Source organism: Rhinolophus sinicus, chromosome 16, assembly GCF_057876585.1.
Source record: "Rhinolophus sinicus isolate RSI-liver-muscle chromosome 16, RSI-T2T, whole genome shotgun sequence".
NCBI classification, from domain to species: Eukaryota; Metazoa; Chordata; class Mammalia; order Chiroptera; family Rhinolophidae; genus Rhinolophus; species Rhinolophus sinicus.
The window spans coordinates 6491425-6506352 of record NC_142516.1 but is presented as its reverse complement, the minus strand read 5'-3'; the positions used below and the strand labels follow the sequence as shown (position 1 = coordinate 6506352).

The 14928-nt window shown below is 43.1% G+C and overlaps 1 long non-coding RNA gene across 1 annotated transcript; it reads right to left on the bottom strand.

Moving 5' to 3' along the window:
• Positions 1-6080: 6080 nt before the first annotated feature.
• On the bottom strand, positions 6081-14928 carry LOC141571374 (uncharacterized). Its single transcript, XR_012496124.2, has 4 exons — positions 14607-14928; positions 9887-10049; positions 8894-8957; positions 6081-7841 (listed from the first exon to the last, which is right to left on the bottom strand). It is a non-coding gene; the product is annotated as an uncharacterized LOC141571374 (long non-coding RNA).

The window sequence follows — 14928 nt, the reverse complement described above, 5'->3', positions numbered from 1 at the left end:
CAGCACACATCAGGTGTTCATTAAATATTTGAAAAAGAATGGACAGTAGGCCTTTCTTTGGTTGAGTATTTCTGATACATGGTATAGAATCTCAGATGGCCATTAACGCTGTCGTTATATAGATGTTTAAATGTGGCAAAACGTTGGCAGCATGTTACAGTTTTTATAAAATGTAATTTACATACAGTGTCTCCTGATTTTATAACAATGTATGTTTCTAACAAAACCTAGAAGTAAAGATCCAAAATATTGATAGTGGTTACCTCTGGGTAATTTAAGTTTTATTTTTCTCTTTGTAGTATACAGCTTTTATGTGGCTAATATGTGAAAAGAAAGGAGTGAATGAATGAACAAATAAACACATGAATGCTTCGCTGTGCTGGAGTATTATACCTTGGGTGGGCAAGACAACTGGGGAAACACTTCCAGGGTGAGAAAGTTTTGAGCTGGTACAGCGTATGTCCCAGAGAGGCAGAGGCGGTAAGAGAAAGTAGGGCTCACCAGAGGAGGAGGGAGAAGAAAAGAGGGAGGAGCAGGAGGGCAGCAAGGGGCCCTGGGGTGTTTCTTCAGCCCTCATTCTCCCAAGAAACAACAGGCCCTCTGGGCTGTCCCAGGTTACCCTCCCAGACAGCAATTCAAACTCCTCCACCTATCCTCTGGCCTCTACGCCCCTCCCTCCACCTGGGAAGCTCCTCCCTGTCTTTCTGACCTACAGGCTTCCTTGAAAGTGTTACTTCTGCGGGGGGGGACACCAGATCCCAAACTCCTGTTGTTGGCTCTCAGGGGACTGAGTTTCTTTCCTCTGGACCATTCCTCAAAATTGTAATTGAGTAACAAGATAGTAATGCCTGTCTTTGCCCCAGTGGGTCAGTTCCACTAACATGGGGACCACCGCTGTCCCAGAGCCCAATACTGTGCCTGGCATACAGTAAAGACTAAGTAAATGAATATGTGGCCATCAGCAAGTTCAGTTTCCTGCCTTACAGGCAAGGCAGAGCCCCTTTAAAACTCAACAGGGCCTCACCCTGCCTATCAGGCCGTTCCCAGGACGCCTCCTGCCTCCTGCCTCTACTTCTCACTGCACAAAACGTTCAATGTGTATTCAATGAATGTTCAATTGCATTTAAGGAGGCTCTTGCAAAGAGTCAAAAAAGAAGCCATCCCCATTTTTTTCCAGCCTTTCTTTCTTTCTTTTAATTATAATTGACATTCAATATTATGTTAGTTTCAAGTATATAGCGTAGTGGTTAGACATTTATATAACTTAGGAAGTGATCGGCTATAAGTCTGGCATCATACATAGTTATTACAATATTGTTGACTATATTCCCTAGAAGGCATCCCCATTTTAAAACCCTGGCAGCAATTATTTTATGAGCATTCAATTCTATTTAGTAAACAACTCAACTTTTGAATGTTTATACCCCCAAAGATGAAAAAAGTAACTGTAATATATTGCAACACTTTCTGGTGTATAGAGTTCTCAGCATGTGCTAAGCTCTTTGCATGAATCCCCACAACATCCTGGTAGGGCAGGTATTATTGCAACCCACAGTTCACAGATGTAGAAAAGAATGAAGACTCGGAGCCCTTTCATTTCTTGCCCCACTCTGTGCATAGCTGGTGAGTGGTGGAGGTTAGATTACAACCCAGAACTGCCAGATTCAAAAACCCACACTCCTTTCTTTCAATCACGCTGTGCCTCAATTTTCTTGTCTGCAAAATTAGGGTACTAAGGCCTATCTCATTGGGTTGAAATATGACTGAATGAGCTACCCCTTAGAGAGTAAGCATACAGAGCAGCACTGGGTACCTTATCAGTACTTAATAGTCTTCATTATTAACATTGTTCCTAGTACCAGGGTGTCAGGGAGACCACACAAAGGGAGACTGGGCCTTAAAAGATGAGAAAGATTGGTCCTGAGTAACACCATGCCTTAGGGTAGGTTCTAACACACACACACACACACACACACACACACACACACACACACACACACAGACACACACAATGGTTGGCCATTGACATAAGTGCTGCCTTCACCAAGTTGCCACCAATTATGAGCCAGGCACTGTGCTAGGTTCTGCGGACTGTGATGGTTTCTGCCCTTAATGAGCTTACAGCGGCACCAGAGAGCCAGTTACAATACCCTGTGAGTCGGCTGTGGGTGAGGGACAGGGATGTGGGGCCAACAGACAGCCCTCGTGCTTGCAGTTGGGGATCAGGAGGGACAGGAGGGCTTCTAGGCTGAGGTCTGAAGAAAATCAGCCTGGCAAGGACAACCTCAAGGCAAATATAGGAGTGGGAAGAAAGGGGAGAGTCTTCCAGGTAGAAGGAACAGAGCCATGAAGAAGTCCCCAAGGCGAGAGAGAACCTGGTGCCTGATACAGCAAGGGGACAGGGCCAGATCACACAGGTGCTAAAGGGACATGGAGTTTGGACTTTATCACCGGGGCACCAGGAAACCGCTGATGGGTTTTCAGTTGGGGAGTGACTTAATTGGATTTACATATTTAGAAGCTGCCTGGCTGCAGAGTGGACAGTGAGCTGGGACTAGTATTGAGATTCCATTAGCCCAGGACAGCACAACTCACGCATTATCTCTAAGGTGGGCTCCGGCATTGCCCTGGCCATCTGTTTGTGCTCTGAAGTTTAAGACCCACTTAAGAATTCCAGAACTATTTAGAGTAAAGGCGGTACCAGTGAAATACGACCTGCTTGGAAGGGAAAATCCCATGCAGTTCTGGGCAGGAGGCACTACCTCAAAGTCAAGCAGGCAGGCTTTCCAGCTCAGCCCTCATTCATTCATGCATTCATTCACTCACGCATCCATTCATTTATTCACTCAGCCAGCAAATGATTGTCCTGCACCTCCTGTGGGTCAGATGTTGCGCTTGGAAGCAGGGAACGCCACCAAGCAATCCTGCTTTCTTAGAATGTACACTCTGAGTATTGATACTGTGCACATAATTACAGGGTAAAAAGTACTTGTAAGATGCTTGGTTGTTACAACAAGGATGTGGTCACCACTGGGGAGAGCAGGGTGGGAAGGAAGGGGAGTTAAAAAGCCCAACCCCATGCCTTTCACATAGAAAGGTACAAATAACTGTTTTATTCAACAAATATTGAGTGCCTACTTACTATGAGCCAAGGAACGGAAGAAAAATAAAGCAGGGGAAGGGGTACTCTAGGAAGAGGTAACATTTGAGAAGTGAATTCAATCCCTCCAGGCCCCAAGATTGTCTGCCTACCCACCCACCCTCTGCCCCTGGGCCTGTGCCTCCACCCAGCTCAGGCCTTAACCCACCCCCACCCGGAAAGGCCCCAGCTCCAAGGTGGACTGAAGACAAAGGGGCCTTAATGAACTCTTTGAAACAGTTTTGTCGGAGCTGGAATTAGAGAGCGGGAAGGAAGGGAAGGACAATGGGATGAAACTCCCGCCCCCTTCCCCAGCTGGAGCCCAGGATGATAAATCCTTCTCCTATACACAAGCCTGGCTGTAGGTTGAGCGCCAGTCTTGGGCAGCCATCTCTCCAACCAGGATCAAGCAAGAAAGGTTTTTCTTAGGACCAGTTGTGTGTGAGCCCCACACTAGGCCAATTAATGACTGCTTATTAGAATGTCGTGGAGGGGATTTTGGCATTTGGCATTAGGGTTTCAAATCTTGGCTCTCCTATGCAGTCACTGTGTGACCTCAGGCCCTTCCTGCCCCTCTCTGTGCCTCAGTGTCCTCTGCCTGGAATACTTGTCTCCCAGCTCTGTGGGGCATAAGCTCCTTCTTATTGTTTAAGCCTGAGATTGAGTCTTCTTAGACCGACCTTCTCAGAAGTCCTGATTTTAAAAAAAGAGGCCAGCCTCGTTATTCTCCTTTACAATCCTGGTTGGATGCCTTCTTGACTGCTTTCTCAACTTGGTATTACACATTCACTGTTTCCTGCTTTGTGGTATAATTCCCACGCTGCCATGCACTGGTTCCATTGTCTCCTTGGCCTCAAGTTGATTTGTGCCAGTGCTTACCCAGGGTAGGTCATCAATAAATGTGTACCCACCTTGAACGAATAGACAGAAAGTGGGGTGATAACAATACTTTTTGCACCTGGTCATTGTGACAATTAAGTGCATCTGACACCCGAAGGAACTTAATAAACAGTAGCCATGGTTAAAATGCCTGCTTTGCACACACTTTTTGTGCTTGGGGCTGGTGTGCCCCTACAGATGGATAGTGGAGATAAAGCAAGTGGGTATTCAGGATTCTGAGATGTAGGTGTTACAGTGCCCATTATACAGATAACAACTGACGTTCGGAAGGGAAGACTGATTTGCTACGCAGTTAAGTACATACATTCATTTTGTGTTTGAGAAGCAAACCAGAACTTACACATGAAGGGCCCTTCAATCAGTTACCTTGTAAGGTTATGATTTATTCTGGGACTACAGTGTAACTCTGTGTGATAACTCATGGAATTATTTTTTTTAATCTGATAGCCCTTAAAAATAAAAATATCGGGCCGGCCCGGTGGCTCAGGTGGTTAGAGCTCCGTGCTCCTTACTCCGAAGGCTGCCGGTTCGATTCCCACATGGGCCAGTGGGCTCTCAACCACAAGGTTGCCAGTTCAACTCCTTGAGTCCCACAAGGGATGGTGAGCTGCCGCTGAGATCCCAGATGGCTCAGTTTGTTGGAGCGTGTGCTCTCAACCACAAGGTTGCCAGTTCAACTCCCGCAAGGGATGGTGGGCTGCGCCCCCTGCAACTAGAAAACGGCAACTGGACCTGGAGCTGAGCTGCGCCCTCCACAACTAAGACTGAAAGGACAACAACTTGATTGGAAAAAAGGCCTGGAAGTACACACTGTTCCCCAATAAAGTCCTGTTCCCCTTCCCCAATAAAATCTTTAAAAAGATAAAAAGTAAAAAAAATAAAAATATCTTCTGTCTCTTGAAGATGGATTTGAGTTTTAGAATCAAGATTTATCCAGAGACAAAATACAGTCACGCGCCAGCCACATAAGGACGTTTAAATCAATGATGGTGAGGCTTGTGTAAACAAAGCTACTGTGCTGCTGGTTCTATAAAAATATAGCACATACACTTACGTACAGTACATAAGACGATAATGGTAATAAACCACTGTGTTACTGGTTTATGTATTTACTACACTATATGTCTAATCATTATTTTAGGGTGTACTCTTTCTACTTATTAAAAAAAAAGGTTTCTGTAAATCAGTGTGCCGTGTTAACGCCAGCAGTCATACACATCTCGTGTTTACGTGTCTTGATTGCATAATTTTCTCTTGCGCTTGATTTAATCACATGTTGTTTTATAGATTTAGTGTATTCTAAGAGTAGTGTTTATAAAGTCTACAATAGGGACCAGTGACATCCTAGGCCCACTCACTGACTCACTCAGAGCAACTTCCAGTCCTATGAGCTCCACTTACGGTAAGTGCCCGATACAATACAGGTGAACCATTTTTTATCTTTTATACCATATTTTTACTGTACCTTTTCTATGTTTAGATATGATTAGATACATAAATACTTACCATTGCGTTACAATTACCTACACAGTTCAGTACAGTAACATGCTTGTACAGGCTTGTAGCCAAGGAAAGATAGGCTGTACCATACAGCGTAGGTGTGTGGCAGGCTGTACCATCTAGGTTTACACTCTGTGATGTTCGCACAACAAAATCGCCTAATGACGTATTTCTCAGAACGTAGCCCTGTCGTTGAGCGGTACATGACTATCAATGATTATGTTGGGGCTTAGAGGGGTGATCTCTTCCGATCTATAAAATGGGTTGTGAACATGACTTTTGTTCCAGTTAAGTTGGAAGAATAAACTCATAAGAATGCCCAATAAATTTCCTGGAATTGAAGAATGATGAAAGAAGCCACGTTCCACTATATATTAAGACATAGATAAAGTAAAGCCAGATGTAAAAGATGACATGCATGATTCTATTTATATGGAATGTCCAGAAAAGGCAAATGAATAGAGACAAAAAGTAGATTAGTGGTTGTCTGGGGCTGGCAGTAGGAATGAGCATGAGGTTTTTTTGGGGGGTGATGGAATGTTCTAAAATCAGATTGTGGTGATGATTGTACAGCTTTGTAAATTTACTAACAACCATTGAATTGTACATTTAAAATGAGTGAAATATACAGCATGTGAATTATACCTACGTGAAAATGTTAGAGAGAGAGAGAGAGAAAGAGAAGTAGTCCAAGTAAAATAATATAAAGAATGTGGAACTGATACTGAAATAGTCATAGATATTAACCCAACTGCATAGTAAGTACAGAAATAAACTTAAGTATGTGTTCTTTTTGTGTTTTTTTAATTAAAGTTTATTGGGGTGACAATTGTTAGTAAATTTACATAGATTTCAGGTGTACAATTCTGTATTACATCATCTATAAATCCCATTGTGTGTTCACCACCCAGAGTCAGTTCTCCTTCCATCACCATATATTTGATAAGTATGTGTTTTAATATATGTCAAGGGTGATAATTCAGAGCAGAAGAGAATAAATTGTTAAATAAATGGTGTTGCCTTCATATCCCTGTAAGCACACACACTCCACTAGTCTATGAGATTTGAATGAAGGGCATATCATTTTCATTTTTGTAATCCTAAGACCTAGCTCAGTGCCTGGTAACACAGAGTATCCACTCCATAAGAGGCTAAGCTGTCAATTCCTTTCAATTTTCAAAGTCTCAGAACAAGGGAATTCTCATCTCTTAAACAGAAAATTCCTCACAAATACTCCTGCCTGACCAACACTTTCTTGTATCTAAAATGTACATCCATTCTACTTGGGACGCCAACATATTCTCTCTTTCTTTTTATTTAACTCTAACAACTTACTTGAGATATCCTTTATGTCCCATATCATTCAGCTGTTTAAAATATACAATTCAATGGTTTTTAGTGTATTCACAGAAGTGTGCAACCGGTACCACAATCAATTTTAGAACAGTTTCATCACCCCCAAAAGAAATCCCAGACCACTTATTCATTCTAACTGACCTAGCTTAAACTTCACCTTCTCTGATTTCTGCCAGTAGATTTATTTGTTCTGTTTTCTCTAGTCCTATTGAATTTTGTCCATACCTATTACAGTTTTTGCCACGGACTATGATGTCATTCAGGACATGGGCATATTTTAATCAGCTTTGAATTTTGTATGACCAATGTAGAAAAGTCTAGACCCTATCATGGCCCACAGGTCCTACAAGACCTGAGCCTCCAACACTCTCTGAGCTCCTCTCCAATTATTATTATTATTTTCTTTTTAGATTTTTTTTTTACTAAAATACAGCTAACAAACAATATTATATTAGTTTCAGGTATACATCATAATTATTCAACAGTACCCACCTAGCACTATACAGAGTTATTCTCACATCATTGATTTTATTCCCTATGCTAAAGAAGCGATCACCATGAGAAGTCCAACAACTCTCTCCAATTATTTATTTACCCCATTGTAACAACTTCACCTCCTTGCTTCTCCTAAAACATGCTTCTGCCTAAGGACTTTGACCTTCCTGTTTCTCTGTCTAGAATGTTCTTCCCCTGATGGTCACAATGCCTTCCACCCCCCCCTCCACTTCCTGGAGGTCTCTGCCCAAATGCCAGCTTATTAGGGAGACCTTACCTTGTCTGTATTTTGTTCAAAGAACTTGTAATCATCACTGCTGTCTGGCATATATTAAACACTCAATAGATCTTGACTGATTGAATATGGTTGTATGTAAACAAATTTTCTTTTAAATATGTCAACTCCAGTATTTCTTTTGTCATTGTTATGAATTGCAGCACCAGTTCTATTCTGAAAAAAAAAAAAAAAAGTGATATGTAAACAGTTGTTTGGGTAAAATTAAACCTTATGAACCTCAAAGTTATTCAATGAGAGATAGCTCATGTTCCACCCGTGCTTACATTTGCTATCACTTTTTAAATTTTTTTAAAAGATTTTATTGGGGAAGGGGAACAGGACTTTATTGGGGAACAGTGCGTACTTCCAGGATTTTTTCCAAGTCAAGTTGTCCTTTCAATCGTAGTTGTGGAGGGCACAGCTCAGCTCCAGGTCCAGTTGTCGTTGTCGTTGTTAGTTGCAGGGGGCACAGCTCACCACCCCTTGTGGGAGTCAAACCGGCAACCTTGTGGTTGAGAGCCCACTGGCCCATGTGGGAATCGAACCAGCAGCCTTCGGCGTTAGGAGCACGGAGCTCCAACTGCCTGAGCCACCGGACTGGCCCTTGCCATCACTTTTAACTGGAAATTTCACACGAAGACTTAATATGTATTGAATCAAAAAGTTTGCTGGATCAACTGACCAATCATTTGGAAAAAAAGTCTAATTTTATCCCTGCCTCACATCACACTCCAGAATGAATTCAGATAGGTTATAACTCGTAATGTTAAAAAGGAAGATATACCAATACTAGAAGAAAAAAAGGGGTGAGTATTTACACCATCTTGGGATGGAGGAGTTCTCTCTAAGCATCACCAAAGGCAGAAAACATAAATTTAAAAAAAGAAAAAGAAAAAACAAAAGATCAAGGGCAACTACACAATAATAAAAATAAAATACTTTAGTGAGTCTCTTCCAAAATTAAAATATCACTAAAAAGACAATGAGAAGCAAATAACAACCTAGGGGAAAACATTTTGCAATATATAAGAGAGACGGCTTATATGTTTAATATGTAAAATACACTTATAAGCTGACAAAGAAAAGAGAAACATCTCAATAAGAAATAGGGCAAATTGACAGGAATGGGCAATTTGCAAAAGAATGAATATCATCAGACAAGAAGCAGATGAAAAACGTTTTATCTCACTAGTAACACCAACTCCGATATAAAATTTTCCACCTACCAAGTAGCAAGTTCCGAGAACGAGGCGAGGTTCAGTGAAATACACACACAGGGCAGGAGACCACCTGGACAATTGGGCAACATGGTAAAAACACTTATTACTTTACATACTCTTTTTCGCTCAACAATTGTGGCTCTAGAAATGTATTCTAAGGCAATAGTTATGTATGTGTGCCAAGCTTTAGTTGCTAAGATGTTCATCACAACTTGCTTCTAACGATGAACTAGTAGGAACATCTTAAATTGCCATTGTCGAGGTTTAGTTAAATTATAACACATTTACCCAACAGAAAACAACACAGCAATGAAAAATGGCACAGGAGACTATCTAGTAGCATGAAAAGATATTGAAAGAAAATTGTTAATGGGAAAAAGTACACTACAAACCAGTTTTGTACTATAATCCCCGTGTTTTCAATGTACATGAATGCATGTTCTATGATACACAGGTTATATTATGTCGGTCATGTAGGTAGGTTATATTAATACTTGCTATTTCTTTCTTCTTTTTTTTTTTAACTTGTATTTTAAGTGTGTTTTTACAGGACCCATCAGCTCCAAGTCAAGTAGTTGTTGTAATCTAGTTGTGGAGGGTGCAGCTCCCAGTGGCCCACGTAGGGATTGAACCGGGAAACTTGTTAAGAGCATTGCACTCTAACCAACTGAGCTAACCAGCTACCCTCGTACTTTCTATTTCATGATGGTGGGATACCTGTATAACCTTTTTTGCCTTATTTTAATTTTCTAAATTTTAATTAAAATGATATTATAACTTTTTAATGCCCACTAAGGAGCCAGAGCACAGTGTGGGGGCAATGAAAAAGGAACCGAGTGACCTTTGGGATCTGGCACCCAATTAAGACAATGGTTGTCTTAATCCTAGTACTTCCTCTGTGCTGAGAAGTGTGGAAGAAATCTACCAGGAGCTGGCCAGAGGCAATCTCCTGGGGTTCTAGAAGACGCAGAGACAAGTGTTGGTGTGTTCTGGGCTCACCTGGCAGTCAGGTACTGGGTAGCAACCCTTCTGTATCACATTAAGGCCAAAAGTGGTGCAGGGGAGTCAGAAAGGCACAGGTTCAAATCTCGACTCTTCTATCCTTTGAGTTTGGGGCAAGATTCTTTGACTATTGATTCTTCATTTGATTCGATTCTCCCAACTGTAAAATAAGGACATAATACTATCCTGAAAAGGTTGATGGGTGGGATCAAAAGAATAATGCTCAGTGAATGCGTCTCATGCAGCTAATGCTCAATAAATCCTAGCTATTTATAGCTGTACTGCAGTACACACAGATAACTAAATAACACGGTGCTTTGGATGTTTTGGAAACTTCTGGTTCCCAGAGGGAGCCTGGCCTCAGGATTACAGAACATCCTGAGCCTGTCAACTTTTGGGTGGGGTGGAGGGAGGCATTTGCCTTGCCCCCACCTTGCTTGCAGCAGGTTCTGGAATGGAGTAGAGTTGCACAGTTGCCTAGTAACACCTCTGGGAATCCAGGAAGTTAAAATTTTGGAAACTGTAGAGGAAAGGAAAGGTGGGGTCTGGTATGTTTGAATTTAAGCTGACATGTGCCAAGTGGGTGTTGTACTTAGGTGAGCTACGTGATTCTAAGTACTGGAGCTCAGGTAATTTTGTTTTTGAATGTAATATACCCATAAGGTTCAAAACTCAAAATGTACAACTGAGTAAAGAGTGAAACACCTCCCTGGAATCAATCATTATCCTCTCGTTTCTCATCACCCAGTCCTCTCCCCAGGGATGGCCGAGTTATCACTTTCATGGAGTCCTTCTGTTAAGTCCTGCGTTCTAGGTATACAGGCAAATAAGTGAATGTGTATTTTTTTTTTCTAACCCCACCCACTTCATACAAATGGTAACATACTAAGTACTTGGTTTAGGATTTTGATTTTTTTTCCCCCCCTTTACTTCACCACAGCTCTGGTTCCCTACTTGTTTTGTTGGTTGCAGAGTGATCCAGAAACCTAAAGAACGTGTTATGTTGTTTCCAATCTTTTGCTTTTACACTGTTGCAATGAATTGCCTTGTACAGGTACCACCTCACAGTGGAGCAACTAATCGGTAGGATACATTCCTATTAGGAGAACTTCTGGGTCAAGGGTATGTGTTTTTGTACTTTTGATGGATATTCTTATGGCTAAATTGCCCTCCAACACGGTTGTATCCATTTAAGCTGTAGGGAGGACCTTTCCTCACATCCTCTCCCAGGTCGGGTGTTTCCAAACTTTTGGATCTCAGGTTGGTGAGTTTAAAAATAAAAAAAATAAAAAAATAAAATATATATATATTTTTTTAAAAGGGGTATCTCAAGGTAGTTCTAATTTTTTATTTGTTTTATGAAGCTCCCCTGGACTCGTCCTCACTTATCCTCTTCTTTCTGGGAACCAACCTGACCCAGTACAGCATCACGTCGGAGCACCGCGTTCTGGCTGCTGCAAGCAAGGGATTTGAGGTTTGTCCCTCTGCTTCCAGAAGTGTCCTTTGCTGATACGCCCAGAAATCTGTAGCCAGGGAATCTGCCCTCTCTTCCTGCACACATCCTGTTCCTCCTCGACTGCTTTGGCTGTCCAGACACCTATTCATTCTGTGGTTTGGGGCTCAGCTGACTCCCAGTTTCATCATGAGAGTTTTCATTTTTGTTTCCTATACTGTTTTTGGACAATTTGGGAGGTAAAAGCAGAGAAAAGATGACCCTTTTGTCCTCAAATGGAAAATCCTAAAACAAAATAGGCAGGTGTTATTATCACCCATTTTACCGATGTAAACACTGAGACTTAGGCTGGTCAAACGGTGACCCCACAATCTTGGTTCCAGCTATAACTCAGTTATTTTCCTTATGACCTGAGGCAAATCACTTCTCTCAAGTCTCAGCTTGTTCATCTGTGAAACCAAGACACCGTGACTTTCAAATGTCTTAGAAGGAGCCCAAAATCCCTCAGAAACTGAAAAAGAAGGGAGAAATGGAAGGGAACAAGAGGTGATGGTGGGGCCTCCCCCAGAGAGAGCTCAGCTTTTTACCGGTGTTGACACCATTGACTTATGCCTGAGATTTATTTTGTTAAGAGGGTAATTAATGGGGAAAAACAAACAGAAAAAAATAAAGAAAAGGAAAATTACTGTACTATCTCAGAGGGTGCAAACTCGTGGCCCATAGGCTGAAAGTGGCCTGACCACATGTTTTACTAGTGGTCATAGGAGTATGTAAACATACGAGTATGTTTTTAAAGTGTTTAATTAGTTGCTAAGTTCTAAAAATCCAGAGATTTCACATCAAATTGTATATCTCCTGTTTCTTTGGAAAAACCAAAGATCTGGTTCAAAAATCACACAGACGTAGCAAGCCCCAGATCCAGAAACCTGCCTCACTAGGGCTCCAGTGGCCCCAAATGCCCCCTTCTAGCGACAGTCCGCCCAAAGGCAAGGGCGACCACACTGGAGACTTCTAACAGCATAGATGAGTTTGGCCTGTTTTTGTACTTTATACAAATGAAATCTCACTGCCTATCCTATTTGGTGTCTTGTGTCTTTCACTCAGCACAGAGCTTGCCGGCTGTATTCACATCACGGGACACTATAGTTTCATTGTGTTCTGTTGTCTCACTATCTCATAACATTCATCTGATTGTTGATAGACGTGTGTATTGTTCCCAGATTTTGGCTATTACGAATGTCGAATGTTGCTGTTTTACACATTCCTGCACACACTTATCACACATATTGGTGTACAAATGTATGCATTTCCGTTGGGGATATAGCCCAGAGTAAAATTGCTGGGTGACAGAGTAACTCAGCACCAGTTCAGCTTTGGTAGGGCTGGCACAGTTTTCGAATTTCCTTTTTTTTAAAAAAATTTTATGAGTTTATTTGAGCCAAATTGAGGACATAGGTTGGGGAAGAAGATCTCAAATGCTCCCGAGCATACGTTTTGCAGTTTCTTCTATGCATTTGAAATTAAGGAGGGGATGTAAGGAAGATCACGTGAAGGTGGGAGAAAGCAAGGCGAGGATTGGATTACAGGTTAGTTAACAAGACTATGTGCTCTCCTGGGGCTGGTTAGGGTTTATTTCAAAGCTATGGTTGTACCAACTTGCCTTCCACTAGCTGTTGGGAATTCCACTTGCTTGCCTTACTTGGCTATTACCTGACAGGGCCCAAGAGGCACTGGGGTTTGTGACTTCCAGACAAGATGCCTTCTACAGGTTTTTCAAACTCCTAACCGTCTATCCTTTTCTGAAATGAGTGAACAATGAATGGCTGCTCCAAGTCTTCTCAAAGGTACTTGCTTTCCCCTCTTCCTTTGTAATTCTTGATTGGGAGTCTTTTATTTCAGTATTCATGTATCCCTCCAAGCTGAGACCTGGAGGTTGGGAAGGAGTGAGCCAGACATGGTGGTGGGGGTGCAGGAATTGAAGAATGTTCCAGGCTGAGGTGAGGCAAGGTCACGTTTTGTTTTTCTAGAGGCCAAAGGAAAAAAGAAGAGGACAGTTTCTCAATGGGGGCTGCATGATCCCGGGAATTTGGGAAAAGACTGGGGATTGGGCAGCTGGTGTTTTAAGTCAAGACTAGGAGGGTCCTAGAGAGCACAGACAAGGAAATACCGCCCTGCCCACTCGAAACCTAGAAGGCCCTATAGAGAAATGCAGAGAGCAACTAAAAGAAGTTGATCTTGATTGGAGGATGGGTGAAAGGGATGAGGCTGGGGGAGGGGGGTGAGGTGTGTGTCCCACTGTCATGTAAATATCGCCTCCAGGCCCTGTGGCTCCAGGGCGGGTTTAAATCTCCGTCACCTGGGGCAGCGTCAGTTTTCAGCTTCTTCCTGACGTCCATCCTCCTTTGGGTCTCGTTCTCTGGCTTTCCTCACAGTATGGCACCCAAACGCCAGTCTTCAGTCCCACCTCAAACGAAGAAACCAAGACTGCCTCCTGCCCCCAAGCCGGAGAAGACATCGACCTCTCTGGACTTGCCGAAGGGAGGTATGTCCCCACACTACATTTTATTGGAGATTTGAGGGATTTGCGAGGATTGACTCTTAAGTTATTTATATATTTTGCCCAATCCCTTTTGGGAGTTTTAAGATGTGACCCTCAAATTCCACTGAAGGGTTTTAAGCATGGGGTGAGTAGATTAGGTTTATGTAAAGAACCAAAGGAGTGAGACCTGGGGAGACCTGGAGCACGTGAGAGCTTCTCCCTGCCCCCACACCAACACTCCCAAACACCTCTCTTGGGTTCCCCATCTTGGTAAGAGGCACCACTAGCCAGCCTGAGGCTGGGCAAACACGTGCGACCCCTTTGCTCTCCTTCACCCCTCCACATCCCGTCAGATCCCCAAGTCCTGAAGGTTCTACCCCCTCAATCTCTCATTTCTTCACCCCTCTTTCCTGCTGTTGCCGCCTGCCCACAATTCTAGCCGCCGCCTCCTCTTCATTTGCTTCCAGCTTCCTCCTCTTCCCTTCCAGCCTGAGCAGAGCCAATCACGTGACTCCCTGGCTTAAAATCCTGGCTTTCCCATTGCCCTTTGAGGTATATACGGAGACTTCCAGGGCCCTGCCCTCCTGGGCCTGGTGGGCCTCTCCAGGGCCATGCTCCCTCCAGCGCCTTTTACTTCTCTTCACCTCTTGGTGCTCTATGCTCTCACCTCCGGACCCAGACACCCACTTGTTCTCTGCCCGATCACTCCCCTCCCCTCCTCTTACCTGTGCGTGTCTCCTTGTTCTCCAGGTCTCTGCTGAAAAGTCACTTCTTGCACGCCGGCTCCTTTGAGCTACAGCTGCTGCGTGTTAGGAACCCCCTTCTGCCCCTAGCATCTCCGGAGTCAGCCTAGCTCGGCCCTTACAGTCATTACATTGTAATTGTTAGTTACATATCTGCTCCTCCCCGCCATTAACCGTTAACTTGGAGGTGAGGAGTACATTTTGCAGACACACAGCTTGGCGCCAGGCACAAAGCGGATTCTTCTGGTGATTAGGCCTCCCTGATAGAGTTGGGATGTGGCGGGGCTTTCGTGGGGGCTGGGTT